Below are 15436 nucleotides of genomic sequence, written 5' to 3' on the forward strand. Positions count from 1 at the left end.
TTTTATATTTTCATGCATGCATAATTCAAATTAAAAATATTTTTATCTTATTCTTCATTGTGGTGTTTAAAAAATAAAATTTTTAAAATATATATGCATGCACCAAACCTCGAATTTCAACAGTGGTATCAGAGCCACAGATTTTCATATGCTGAATTTTGATATATATATTTTTGAAAAGATTTTAAAATCAAATTTTTTCTTGACATATGAGATATATAGATGAATCTTCTAATCTAAAATTTAATTTTATATTTAATTTTAGAATATATGATTGATATGTAATTGCATGTATAGATCTAAATTTTGATCTAGAAAGAGTTCTAGTTCATATTTATGTGATACATAGATGGATACATAAAATCTAAAATTTTTATATGATCTCAATTTTAATTCATATATGTGATATATGATTATATATTAAGATCATAAATTTATTTTTAATTTGATCCATGATTAGTATATGAGATATATGATATCATGCTTAGATCTAAAATTTTATTTAGATCTGATTTTACATACATATATTTGATATATGTTTGTATGCTAAAATTTAAAAATTATTTTTATATTTTAAAACATACTTTCATAAAATAAATTTAGATCTAAAATATGATTTTAGAATCTAAAATTTATATTTATGCATGAGAGTTTTTATTATGAAAAAAATCATAAATTAGGTCATGTAATAGGATTGCATTTAAAATTTTTAATTTGAGTCATATGGGTCTAACTCGATTAAGTAATTGATCATACCAAGTCAAGTGTTAATAAGGGTCAGAATAATTAAGTTTATGATCATACAATTGTTGTTGATCAAATCATTTGAGTCTCATATATAAAATCGATTAACCTAAGGACCTAATTTGGCTCACTAGTTTGAGCCTGATTTGCTGAGCTAACCAATTCTGATCAATAAACCTATTGGTGTCTTAGGCAAGTTAATGAGATGTGATTATTTAATTGATTCTGTTAGCCGACCTGATCAATTTATTGATATCTTAAGAAGGCAACGGGGGGACCCCCACCAATCTCCACTTACCTGATCAATTTGAAAGATTGGATCTTGAATTAGGCTGCTTAGCAATCTAGTTTAGCCCATGCTAGTTAGATCGGTCATATGTGACTTATTAGATGAGACCTAAACCTAATTTTTCTATAAATATTAAGTTCATAGGTCTTCCACCATTGTAGATGTGCGGACATGCTACCGGCATTGATTGTTCTCGATTGGTTATAGTGGTTCAATTGCATCGAGAACACGTAACTACTCTATTAGCAAAAAGTTACTCCAGGATAAGGATAGGGTTGGATCCAATAACTGTTAGGTGAGGGACCCAATGACGGCCTTGCACCTACTTGTGAATGGTGGATCGGGCTTAACTAAGAAGTGTGGGTAATAACTGTTAGGTGAGCCCACATGACTTAGAGACCAAGTCACTGCAACATGCTTAGTGAAGCATCTGGGCAAAGAGTTGCCTACGTATCAGTATACATGTTTCTAATAACTGTTAGGTGAGGTGCATGTCATTGGTGGGACCTAGCACCCACTAGGAATCCTTTGTCGCATTAAGATTTTCATTTCCTTCTGAAGGAGTGGAGGGATTCGATAAATTAGTGAGAGCCATTGTTTGCATCTTAAAGTTTCTAGAAGTAAATATAAATATTAAGTACAAAACTTAAATCTCTACTCTCGCAGTTAAACTACAATATCAGGCTCAAACCCTCTAGCCCGTATCCTTAAAACCAATCGTTTGATTGGTACCAATTACAAAGACTAGCTCAGAAACCTCTAGATTGTCCTGACCTCAAAAAAGTTAAGCCATGTTCTCAACCAAGATCCTGTAGTGCTATCAAACCGTCCTACTGCTAAGCAAAAAGCTGCTTTTGAGAAGTGGATGGATGAAGATAGTCGGGTCAAGTGTTATATACTGGTGTCTATGTCAAATGAGTTGCAAAGTCGGCACGAGCATATGCCCACTGTCCGGGCCATGATCACTCACCTACAAGAGTTGTATGGTGAGCATAACCGTACTGCATGTTGGGAAATGTGTCCCAAAAAGCCAATCGTCAAGCTGTTGACGGTTGAGCAACCAAGTATTGTAATTGATTTGTTAATAAATAAAATATATTTGGTATTTTCATCGTAAGCTTTCATCTTCTAATGAACTCCGTTGTTATGATGAAGTCCTTAGGACTATTTAAGTTCGATAAAGAGAGGATTTATCGATTAGTCCTTAAAACTGTTCACGACCAAATGATAGGCTGTTAATAAGGACGACAGCTTCTATCAAGCATAGGTCGCTGTAGGCCATATGGGTTGGTTGTCCTCTTAACCAAGGAGTGTGGAGACACTGGTATGGCATACAGGTGAGATGTAAGGGTACATCGTCATTGAACGTGACCAACTCCAGAGCATTCTGCTGTCGAGAATGTCTCTGATGGGATATAGGTATAAGTGTCCCTTAGACTTGAGATCGCCTCAGTGACTTGCAAGCAACTCACTGTGCTTTGGTACTGGACTAACTGAATTTCTAATTCAGGGATGGAAGGCTTCTGGGCACAGTCAAGTACTTGCGAAGTCAGAGTGTGATCGAGATGGGATTGACCACTCCAAGAGTTGGAGAAGAATGAGTCGCTGTATTTCAATTTAGCAAAACCTTGGCCAGGGTAATCCATCAGATGGATTTGATATTTTGAAATACAATGTGGACAACCTGATCATAGTTGACAGTTGAGCTTTGGGATGTCCTATGATCATTTTGGTCAAGGGGATGAATTATATGAAAACTATATCCGCATGGGTTCTAAGGATGTTGTTCTACACATTCGACCTATCTGGACGTCGGGTACCATTGCTAGATGGTCACTTCGATTGGTATAGGAATTTGTTTCTATGCTACCGGCTTAGGTTCGGACCTATGAGGTCACACAAATTAGAGTTCATGATCCGATCGGAAGGTTGATCAACGATTAAGAATCATTATAGGGTTAAATAATCAATACGATTGACATTTAACCCAGTGCAAGTGTTGCAGGAGGATCGATTAGCAATTTGATTGCTAATTGCTTAATTTGATTAAGCCAATGTGCTGAGATTAAGTCTAATTAAATATAATTTTGATTAGATTTGGTTTAGGCTTGATTGGATCAAGTCCAATTGATTTATTGGATAAGCCAAGTGCAAGGAAAAAACTAGTCCTAGTTCAAATAGGACTTGGGTCAATCTAATTTCTAATTTGATTAGAAAATTAAATCATATTTAAATCTAATTTAATCTGATTAAATTAGGTTCTTAATTAGGTTAAGACCTATTTTAATTGGGTTGATCTAATTTTGATTTGATTTGGTTTGGGAAACCAAATTAAAACAAGTTATGAGACAGAATCCTAGTAGGACTAGGATTCCACCTTGCGCCACATAAACCTTCTCCACGCCCTCTCTCTTATTCAACACCAATCTCCACTTATTTTGTGCGACAAAAGCCCTCTCCCAGATCTCTCCCACGTTCACAAAAGGTCTCCTCTCTTCTTTCTTACATGGAAGGTGATTTGGATCAAATCTAAAAGGAATAAGTTTGGATTTCAAATTCTATGAGATAGAGTTTTAGAAATCCAAAACTCTTTCAATTTTGCACCGAATTTATCCAAATTTTTTTTTGGAATTTTCGTGGCTTTTAGGGTTTACATTGTACACCCTTTTCTGGTAATCCATACATGAAAATATGGAGGAGGTGCTCAAGAGTTGGGCATCCCTTAACTTGCCATGTTTGGATAAGCCTTGACTAGGTGTTTGACCTAGACAAGGACTCTATTATATCTCTCTATATAAGACAAGTTTCTTCGTAAAATTTGAAGGAGAGATAGATATTTGAGAGGCCTTTCTGCCATCCAAAAATAAGAGAGAAATACCTTTGGGTCGTGGAGATATAAAAGACGCAAGTTTGGGTGTCTAGAGAGAAAAACGTGAAGAAGAAGAGGGTCTTCTTCTTGAGTTTTTATTTTCATATCTTTCCTCCTTCCATCTTGAGTTTCCTGAGAGCGTCTCAGATCTGAAACTCCTCCTTCTACTTTTCATCTTTGGAAGAGTCCAAATCAAGAAGAAGGAGGCACCTGATCAACCATCAAAGAAGGATCAGCGCAGTACTAGCATACTGTGCTGATTTCCTGAAGCAGGACTTCTGATCGAGATTTGTGGGCTCGTGTGGACGACTCCTAGAGGCCGGATGCATGTGCGGCTTGCAACATCATCCTTAAGCCCGGATCAGCGAGGTTAGAGCATCTAACTTGCAAGGTAATAGATCTGATCTATTATTTAATACATACATTAGATGTAGCTAGTATAGAAACATGTTGATATGATCAACATGTAGTTCATACTATATTTATATATATTTTAATTTTTGATTTAATGCTATGTAATAATCATGTAATAGGATCTTAGATCTAGAGATTTTCTGATCTTAGAAAATAAATTTTGATTTATTTTAGTCTTCCGCTATATGATCTTGAAAAAGTTTCAAGATCTAACCCTCTTTTTCAAGATCTAACCCTGAAACCCTAGATCTGGTTCCTTCAATTGGTATCAGAGCCTAGGTTCTTTATTACATGATTATTTATACATGCTTAGATTATTTTTTAGATTAGATCTAATTTATAATCTGATTATTAAATCTAAAATTAAAATTTTAGATCAATCACAAACTGCAAGGTTGTCCTGCTGTAAGGTTTACCCCTTACAGTGCAAAGGTTGTCCTAGTTTGTGTAGATCTATCTTTAATCATAAATTTGTTAGATATGATCTAGATTAAATTTATGATTTATTAGATTTAAAAGATGTTTAAATCTGAAATAAAATCTCTTTGTTAATAATTTTTATGCAAAGAAATTATTTAAAGTTGAAATTATTTCAATTACATGAACCTGTTTAGATTAGATCTAAAGTAGTTTCATGTTTATTTCACTTGCATCTTGATTATGAATCAAACATGCAATATGATTGGTAGAATCATATTGTAAAATTATTTTATAAATATGAAAATGATTTTTTAAAAAGTCGAACCCAACCCTCAGCCCAAAACTTAATTAAGAATTAAGAAGTTGTTTGATTAGGTTCTAGGATTGTGAATTGAAGAACCTAAGACACAAATCATAACACATTGGGTTAATGGGTTAGTGAAAATTAGGTCCATTAATTGGGTTAGACCTATGGTTAGATTAAAGATGGACTTAATTAGAGAATTGACTAAATCTAATCAATTATTGTCTTAGATTAGGTCAAGGATTCTCTAGATCAATTACAATAGTTGTAGTTGGTCAAGTCCATGTCTTTAACGAGAACCAAATGGACTTGATTCTTGGCTAAGCGGTCTAGCACGAACTGTTAGGTTGATCTAATCGAACTAATTAAACCAGTTGGTGTCTAAGGTAAACCAGACCGGTGGTTTTTAATTGGGAGCCCGCTTACCTGGCCATTCATGATGGTGTCTAAGGCAAGTTTTGGCAGACCCTCCCACTGATCGAACTTACCTGGCCTCTTGGTGAAATTATGTTTTGATCGGATCACTTGACTATTCGAGCTGACCCATGTCAGCTAGGTAAATCAGTGTGACTGATTTAGGTGCTCCTAGACCAGCCCTTTTAATGGTCTCCCTTAAGCTGACTTGGTGAAGTCAGTGGGAGGATTATGATAAGCTGGTTCATCTGACCTCATCCTCTATATTATTTAATCCTCTAAAATTATTAGGTCCTTAAAATGATAAAGTTATGGAGATAACTGAGTCATAGCCTCCCATTAAGGTGTTTGATAATGAGTCCATGAACTCAATAATCATTGCAGACCCAAAGGCCTGGTGCTTGTTGACTAATGGAATTATCACTCATCATATGATGACTTGGAAGTATCTCTCTAATGGTGGTTAGGTGAGCCAACCAAAGTTGGGCTTAATCATTCGTTGGTTAGATACACCAAGTATGATCATGTTAATGGTTGGACCTAACCGGATCCTTACAGTGGAGGCCAAAGCCTACTGATTAGGTTTCTGGGGCAAAATTAAAATTACTAGAAATTGTTTAGAGAAACAATTGGTTATGAACCTACCCTTAGATGTACATGGGTTGACCAACCAAAGTTGGGCTTGTGTGCAGTCTAAGTGGATTCTAGTACCCGCTAAGGAATTAGGGTAATTCCTCGAGTTGGAGGTAGAGGCTACCAATTCGAATAAAATAGTGGGAGAAACCTTTTGATTAAAGTCCAAATCTTTAGGTTTAATGAATCAATTACTAATTAGGTTATGGTTCTCCTTTGTGCAAATATGGCCACTTCCCTATCGCTCCGATCATTGTTGGACAATGATAAGTTGGTGGGACCCAACTTCGATAGCTGGTACCGAAAGTTGAAGATAGTCCTGAAGCATGAACGGATCCTATATGTGATAATGGATCCTGCACCTGAGGAGCCAGCTGTTAATGCACGTGGAACAGTCAGAGACACTTACCAGAAGTGGCTCAGTGATCGGACCACGGTGCGCTGTATCATGCTGGCTGCTATCATGAGCGACGAGTTCAGTCGTAGATTCGAGATGACTCAGCCAAAGGACATGCTTCAAGTGTTGGAGGATACCTTTGGCACACCCGATGACGTAGAGAGGCACAAGACTAGTTGTGCCATCTTCAACGGCAAAATGCGGGATGGTGCCTCTGTCACTGATCATGTATTGTACATGATCGAGCTGATGGAATGATTGAGCAAGCTCGACTTTTCCTTGCATGAGTAGCTTGGGAAAGATGCAATACTGAACTCGCTGCCTAAGTCTTATCTCCCATTCCTCACTCATTATAGAATGACAAAGCCTGAAGAGAACTACCACGAGTTACTGGGGTTGCTTCAGAACTTTGAGAAGGATCACCAACTTCACAAGGAGTCGGTGAATTTAGTGGGAGGTTCATCTTCTGGTTCTCGACCTTTTGAGAAAGGAAAGAAGAACAAGAAGAAGAAAGTAAAGAAGGTGCAAGTTCAGGCTAGGACATCAGTGCAGAGCTAGACCAAAAAGGTCAAGCCTGATAAGAGTCTATTCTACTGGCAAGCACCCTAGATTAGATAGTGTGTCAGATATCTACTTATGGCACTGTAGGCTAGGTCACATAAACAAGAACAGAATAAACAGGTTGACTCAAGAGGGAATCCTCGAAGTTAGTGATTGTGAATCACTTCCAACCTGTGAGTCCTGTCTTCTTGATAAAATGACCAAGTCACCTTTTACTAGAAAAGGTGAGAGAGCTACAGAGCTCTTGAGCCTAGTACATACTGATGTATGTGGGTCCATGAGCACCAGTGCTAGAGGTGGATATTTCTACTTCATAACTTTCACGGATGACCTATCCCGATATGGATATGTCTATTTGATGAAACATAAGTCGGATTCATTTGAAATGTTCAAACGATTCTGAAGTGAAGTAGAAAAATAAACTGGAAAGAGTATTAAAACTCTTCGATCTGATCGAGGAGGAGAATACCTTTCTAGTGAGTTTCTTACATATCTAGGAGAGAATGGGATTCTCTCTCAATGGACTCCTCCAGGAACACCACAGCATAATGGTGTGTTTGAAAGGAGGAATCGGACTTTGTTAGACATGGTCCGATCCATGATGGGTTTTTGCTAGCTTGCTGATATCCTTCTGGAGATATGCACTCGAATCGGCCTGTTATCTGTTAAATAAGATTTCAAGTAAGTCTGTAATTAAGACTCCATATGAGATATGGATAGGGCGTAAGCCAGTACTTTCACACCTTAGGGTCTGGGGGTGCCCGGCCTATGTCAAACGATTAGTCACAGACAAACTTGGACCTAGGTCTGATAAATGCTCATTCATAGGGTACCCCAAAGAGACAAAAGGATATTTTTTCTACCATGCTGATGAACAAAAGGTGTTCGTCAGCCTTAAGGCAATCTTTTTAGAAAAGGAGTTTCTTGGTGAAGGAACCGTTGCCTCTAAGGTTGAACTTGATGAAGTTCAACAGGTAGAAGGACCAACACCAATAGCTGAACCTGAGTCGGATATGATTAGATCAGATCCGGAGCCCAATATACCTGCACCATTAAGGCGATCCGGTAGAGTACCGCGTCAGTCGGACAGATACTACGATTTCTTGGTCCGAGACGGTGATCCCATCGAACTTGATGAGAATAATGAGGATCCGATCACCTATATGGATGCTATGCAGAGATCTGATTCCGAGAAATGGCTTGAAGCCATGAAATCCGAAATGGAGTCCATGAAGGTCAACGATGTATGGACATTGGTTGACCCACCTGAAGGGGTTAAACCCATTGGGTGTAAATGGGTCTTCAAAAGGAAGAGGGGCGCAGACGGAAAGGTGGAGACCTATAAAGCCCATCTGGTTGCCAAGGGGTATCGTCAACATTATGGTATTGACTATGACGAGATGTTTTCCCCTATGGCAATGCTCAAATCTATTCGGATAATGCTTGCAATAGATGCCCATCTGGATTATGAGATCTGGCAGATGGATGTAAAGATAGCTTTTCTTAATGGAGAGCTGACCGAAGAGGTGTATATGATACAACCTGAGGGGTTTACATCCACAGATGAGTCCAAGGTGTGCAAGCTTCAGAGATCCATTTATGGATTGAAGCAAGCTTCTCGAAGTTGGAACATGCGTTTTGATAAGGTGATCAAAACGTATGGCTTCATTAAGAATGGAGAAGAGCCCTGCATATATAAATGGGTAAATGGTCCAGTTGTGGTATTCCTTATCTTGTACGTGGATAACATTCTCTTAATCGGGAATGACATCCCCGCACTACAGGGAATAAAAGTTTGGTTGTCATCACAGTTCTCCATGAAGGACTTGGGTGAAGCATCCTACATCCTAGGGATGAAGATCTATAGGGATAGATATAAAAGGATGCTTGGGTTATCCCAGTCCATGTACATAGATACTGTGCTGAAGAGGTTCAGCATGGAGAATTCCAAGAAGGGCTATCTACCGATAGGCCAAGGAATTTCTCTCTCTAAGAAGGATTGTCCGACAACTCTTGAAGAGAGAGAGCGTATGAGTAGAGTCCCATATGCTTCAGCCGTGGGATCTATCATGTACGCCATGACATGTACAAGACCAAATGTGGCATACTCACTAGGAGTAGTGAGTAGATACCAATCTGATCCTGGAGAAAACCACTGAAAAGTGGTTAAAGCCATCCTTAAGTATTTGAGAAATACTAAGGACCAATGGTTGATTTATGGCGAGTCAGATCTGAAACTTGTGGGGTTCACAGACTCTAGCTTCCAATCTGACCATGATGACAGCAGGAGTGTGTCGGGTTATATCTTTACTCTGAATGGTGGAGCCATCTGCTGGAAGAGTTCCAAGCAGCATACTGTGGCAGACTCTGTTTGTGAAGCAGAGTATATCGCAGCATCAGATGCCGCGAAGAAAGCTGTGTGGCTGAGGAAATTCATCAACGAGCTCGGAGTAGCACCCTCCCTCGATGGTCCAGTCCTGCTTTACTGTGACAGCACTGGTACCATAGCTTAGGTGAAAGAACCCAAAGCACATCAGCGGATGAAGCACATCTTGCGCCGCTTCCACCTGGTCCGGAAGATCATGGATCGAGGTGACGTCGACCTTCAGAAGATCGATGGAAAGGAGAACCTAGCCGACCCCTTCACTAAAGCCCTGGCAATAAAGGAGTTCGACAACCATAAGTCGAAGATGGGTATTAGATACTGTGCCGAGTGGCTTTAGGACAAGTGGGAGTTGTTGGGAAATGTGTCCCAAAAAGCCAATCGTCAAGCTGTTGACGGTTGAGCAACCAAGTATTGTAATTGATTTGTTAATAAATAAAATATATTTGACATTTTCATCATAAGCTTTCATCTTCTAATGAACTCCGTTGTTATGATGAAGTCCTTAGGACTATTTAAGTTCGATAAAGAGAGGATTTATCGATTAGTCCTTAAAACTGTTCACGACCAAATGATAGGCTGTTAATAAGGACGACAGCTTCTATCAAGCATAGGTCGCTGTAGGCCATATGGGTTGGTTGTCCTCTTAACCAAGGAGTGTGGAGACACTGGTATGGCATACAGGTGAGATGTAAGGGTACATCATCATTGAACGTGACCAACTCCAGAGCATTCTGCTGTCGAGAATGTCTCTGATGGGATATAGGTATAAGTGTCCCTTAGACTTGAGATCGCCTCAATGACTTGCAAGCAACTCACTGTGCTTTGGTACTGGACTAACTAAATTTCTAATTCAAGGACGGAAGGCTTCTGGGCACAGTCAAGTACTTGCGAAGTCAGAGTGTGATCGAGATGGGATTGACCACTCCAAGAGTTGGAGAAGAATGAGTCGCTGTATTTCAATTTAGCAAAACCTTGGCCAGGGTAATCCATCAGATGGATTTGATATTTTGAAATACAATGTGGACAACCTGATCAGAGTTGACAGTTGAGCTCTGGGGTATCCTATGATCATTTTGGTCAAGGGGATGAATTATATGAAAACTATATCCGCATGGGTTCTAAGGATGTTGTTCTACACATTCGACCTATCCGGACGTCGGGTACCATTGCTAGATGGTCACTTCGATTGGTATAGGAATTTGTTTCTATGCTACCGGCTTAGGTTCGGACCTATGAGGTCACACACATTAGAGTTCATGATCCGATCGGATGGTTGATCAACGATTAAGATTCATTATAGGGTTAAATAATCAATACGATTGACATTTAACCCAGTGCAAGTATTGTAGGAGGATCGATTAGCAATTTGATTGCTAATTGGCTTAATTTGATTAAGCCAATGGGCTGAGATTAAGTCTAATTAAATATAATTTTGATTAGATTTGGTTTGGGCTTGATTGGATCAAGTCCAATTGGTTTATTGGATAAGCCAAGTGCAAGGAAAAAACTAGTCCTAGTTCAACTAGGACTTTGGTCAATCTAATTTCTAATTTGATTAGAAAATTAAATCAGATTTAAATCTAATTTAATCTGATTAAATTAGGTTCTTAATTAGGTTAAGACCTATTTTAATTGGGTTGATCTAATTTTGATTTGATTTGGTTTGGGAAACCAAATTAAAACAAGTTATGAGACAGAATCCTAGTAGGACTAGGATTCCACCTTGCGCCACATAAACCTTCTCCATGCCCTCTCTCTTATTCAACGCCAATCTCCACTTATTTTGTGTGACAAAAGCCCTCTCCCAGATCTCTCCCACATTCATAAAAGGTCTCCTCTCTTCTTTCTTACATGGAAGGTGATTTGGATCAAATCTAAAAGGAATAAGTTTGGATTTCGAATTCTATGAGATAGAGTTTTAGAAATCCAAAACTCTTTCAATTTTGCACCGAATTTATCCAAATTTTTTTTTGGAATTTTTGTGGCTTTTAGGGTTTACATTATACACCCTTTTCTGGTGATCCATGCACGAAAATATGGAGGAGGTGCTCAAGAGTTGGGCGTCCCTTAACTTGCCATGTTTGGATAAGCCTTGACTAGGTGTTTGACCTAGACAAAGACTCTATCATATCTCTTTATATAAGACTAGTTTCTTCGTGAAATTTGAAGGAAAGATAGATATTTGAGAGACCTTTCTTCCATCCAAAAATCAGAGAGAAATACCTTTAGGTCGTGGAGATATAAAAGATGCAAGTTTGGGTGTCTAGAGAGAAAAACGTGAAGAAGAAGAGGGTCTTCTTCTTGAGTTTTTATTTTCATATCTTTCCTCCTTCCATCTTGAGTTTCCTGAGAGCGTCTCAGACCTGAAACTCCTCCTTCTACTTTCCATCTTTGGAAGAGTCCAAATCAAGAAGAAGGAGGCACCTGATCAACCATCAAAGAAGGATCAGCGCAGTACTAGCATACTGTGCTGATTTCCTGAAGCAGGACTTCTGATCGAGATTCGTGGGCTCGTGTGGATGACTCCTAGAGGCCGGACGCGTGTGCGGCTTACAACATCATCCTTAAGCCCGGATCAGCGAGGTTAGAGCGTCTAACTTGCAAGGTAATAGATCTGATCTATTATTTAATACATACATTAGATGTAGCTAGTATTGAAACATGTTGATATGATCAACATGTAGTTCATACTATATTTATATATATTTTAATTTTTGATTTAATGCTATATAATAATCATGTAATAGGATCTTAGATCTAAGGATTTTTTGATCTTAAAAAATAAATTTTGATTTATTTTAGTCTTCCACTGTATGATCTTGAAAAAGTTTCAAGATCTAACCCTCTTTTTCAAGATCTAACCCTGAAACCCTAGATCTGGTTCCTTCACTGCATGCTTCAAAGTATCCAAAAGACTCTTCAATTTGTAGATGCGTGAAGGGCAGTTTATTCATGAGCACTGTGTGACAGTGATCAAGGACATTGAGGAGCTTGGAAAGCTCGGGCTAGAAATCTAAAAGAAATTGCAGATGGATCTGATCCTTCAATCTCTGACCAGTTCATATAGTTAATTCATTATGAATTTTTATATAAACAAACTTGACTGTACTATTTTCGAACTCATCAACATGTTGGTCACCACAGAGGATACATTGAAGAGTTCAAGGGGCATTATTCTTGTTGTGGAGCGGACTTCTTCTTCCAAAAAAAAGTCTACTAAAAGGAAGAAGGTTAAATCTGTGAAGAAGCAAAAGAAAGAGAGCAAGCCAAAGAAGGATGGTCCAAAGGTGGTTGAGGTAAAGGAAAAGTGTTTTCACTGTCATGCTGAAGGCCACTGGAGAAGGAACTATCTTAAATACTTGGAGAGCTTAAAGACCAAAAAAGGTGATAAGCCTTTTGAATGTATACTCATAATTGAATCTAACCTTACGATTTCTTCTACTTCTAGTTGGATATTGGACTTTGGCCTGAGTGCTCATATATATACCTCAATGTAGGGTCTGATAGAAAGTAAGAGGTTGAGGAAATGTGACATGATCCTTCAGGTCGGTAATGAAGCAAAGATTGCTGCAGAGGCCATTGGTACTTACCCTCTTCGATTACCGTCTGGTGTTAGATTAGATTTAAAAGACTGTTATTATGTTCCTGTAGCTAGTCAAAATTTAATTTTCATATCTGTGTTAGCACAGGAAGGTTTTGAAATTTGTTTCAATAAAAACTTTTGTTTTATTTATTTACAAAATAAATTGATTGCATGAGATTTTTTAATTGATAGCTTTTATCACTTGCATATTGATGAGAATGTCAACTTAGAGCACATAATGAGTACCATAGGTCAAAAGAGATCTAGAGATTAAATAATTCAGAAGTACTTGTGACACCATAGACTAGACCATATTAGAGAGGACAGGATAAACAAACTGAAGAAGGATGGGATCCTTGGCTCTCTTAACCTAGAGCCGTATCTAGCTTGCAAATTCTACCTTCGAGGAAAGATGGCCAAGTTGCCCTTTGTAGGATATGGGGAAAGGGCCATAGAGCTACTTATCTTGGTACACACTAACGTGTGTGGGCCATTTGATGTGCAGGTCAGGGGTGGTTATACCTATTTCATTATCTTTACTGATGATTTGTTTAAGTACGGATATGTGTATTTGATGAAACACAAGACTGAAGCTTTTAAAAATTTCAAAAAATTCAGGCATGAAGTGGAAAAGAAGACAGACAAATCTGTTAAGGTTCTTCGATCTAATCGAGGAGGTGAATACCTTAGTCGGGAATTTTTGAGATATCCTAAGGACAACGGCATAATCTCTCAATGGACATCTCTTGGAACACCTCAGCTTAATGGGATATTCGAAAGGAGGAACATGACCCTATTGGATATGAACCAATCCATGATGAGCTTCACTGATCTACCCTTATTTCTTTGGGGTGATGCCTTGTTAACTGCCATTCACTTGTTGAACAAGATTCTATCAAAGTCCATTCCTACCACACCGTACGAGATATGGTTCAATAAGAAGCCAAGTCTAGATTATCTCAAGACTTGGGGATGTCTGACCTATATCAAGAGACAATGGTGGATAAACTAGAGGATAGATCTATTATAGCTCGCTTTATAGGGTATCCAAAAGAATCTATGGGATACTACTTCTACTTTTCACAAGATCATAATATGATTATGAGTCGAAATATCGTATTCCTAGAAAAATAGTTTATCCATGATGGTGGTAGTGGGAGGCTAGTGGAGCTCGAAGAGAAAGACTTTGAAGAACCCAGAGCTATAGATCCTCAGGAACCCATAGTCCATGAGTCAGTAGTTGATGTTCCTCTACCACCTCGTAGAACCAGCAGGATCTCCCGACCTCCTGAAAGGTACATGAATATGCTTACAGAGAAAAAAAAAATGTTCCTTATGGAAGATAGGGATCATAGTGATGATCCTAATACCTTTAACGAGGTGATGTCTGACATCAATTTCGAGAAATGGTTAGATGCTATGAAGTCAGAAATTGACTCGATGCACTCGAATCAAGTCTAGACTCTAATAGATCCACCTGAGGGTATCATATCCATTAGATATAAATGGATCTACAAAAAGAAAAGAGGTACTGACGGTAAGGTAGAGACCTATAAAGCTAGGCTTGTGGCTAAAGGTTATAGTCATTGTGAGGGCATTAACTATCAGAAACCTTCTCGCCCATAGCCATGCTGAAATTCATCAGCACTTTGTTTCCTGTTGCGGCTTATGAAGATTATGAAATCTGACAGATGAATATGAAATCTACTTTTCTGAATGGATATCTTGAGGAAGATATCTATATGGAGCAGCCTATGGGTTTCACATCCGATGATAGTGATCACAGATTCTGCAAGCTGCAAAAGTTCATTTATGGATTAAAGCAGGCTTCTCAGAGTTAGAACCATCATTTTGATGAGGCAATCAAATCATTTGATTTCATCAAAAAAAATGAAGAGGAACCTTGTGTATATAAGAGGGTCAGTGGGAGTGCGATCACCTTCTTTGTATTGTACGTGGATGATATTCTCCTTATTAAGAATGACATTCCCATGCTGACCATGGTCAAAAGATGGTTGTCCAAGAAATTCTCCATAAAAGACTTAGGAGAAGCATCCTATATTCTCGAAATAAAGGTCTATAGGGATAGACCTAAACAGATGCTTAGCCTGTCACAAAAGCTGTACATAGAGAAAGGTGCTGAAGAGATTCAGCATGAAAAACTCCAAGAGAGATCTCTTACCTCTTAAGCATAGTATTAGTCTCTCCAAGATGATGGGTCCAACCACATCTGAGGAGGTGCAGCTTGTGAGTAGGATTCCTTACACCTCGGCCATAGGGAGCCTTATGTACATCATACTATGTATTCGACCTGATATTGCCCTTACCATGAGTGTCATGAGCAGGTATCAGTTGAATCCAGATGAGGAGCACTGGATAGCTGTGAAGAATATCCTTAAGTACTTAAGAAAGACTAAGAATT

Source organism: Elaeis guineensis, chromosome 2 (genome assembly GCF_000442705.2).
Source record: "Elaeis guineensis isolate ETL-2024a chromosome 2, EG11, whole genome shotgun sequence".
NCBI lineage: Eukaryota > Viridiplantae > Streptophyta > Magnoliopsida > Arecales > Arecaceae > Elaeis > Elaeis guineensis.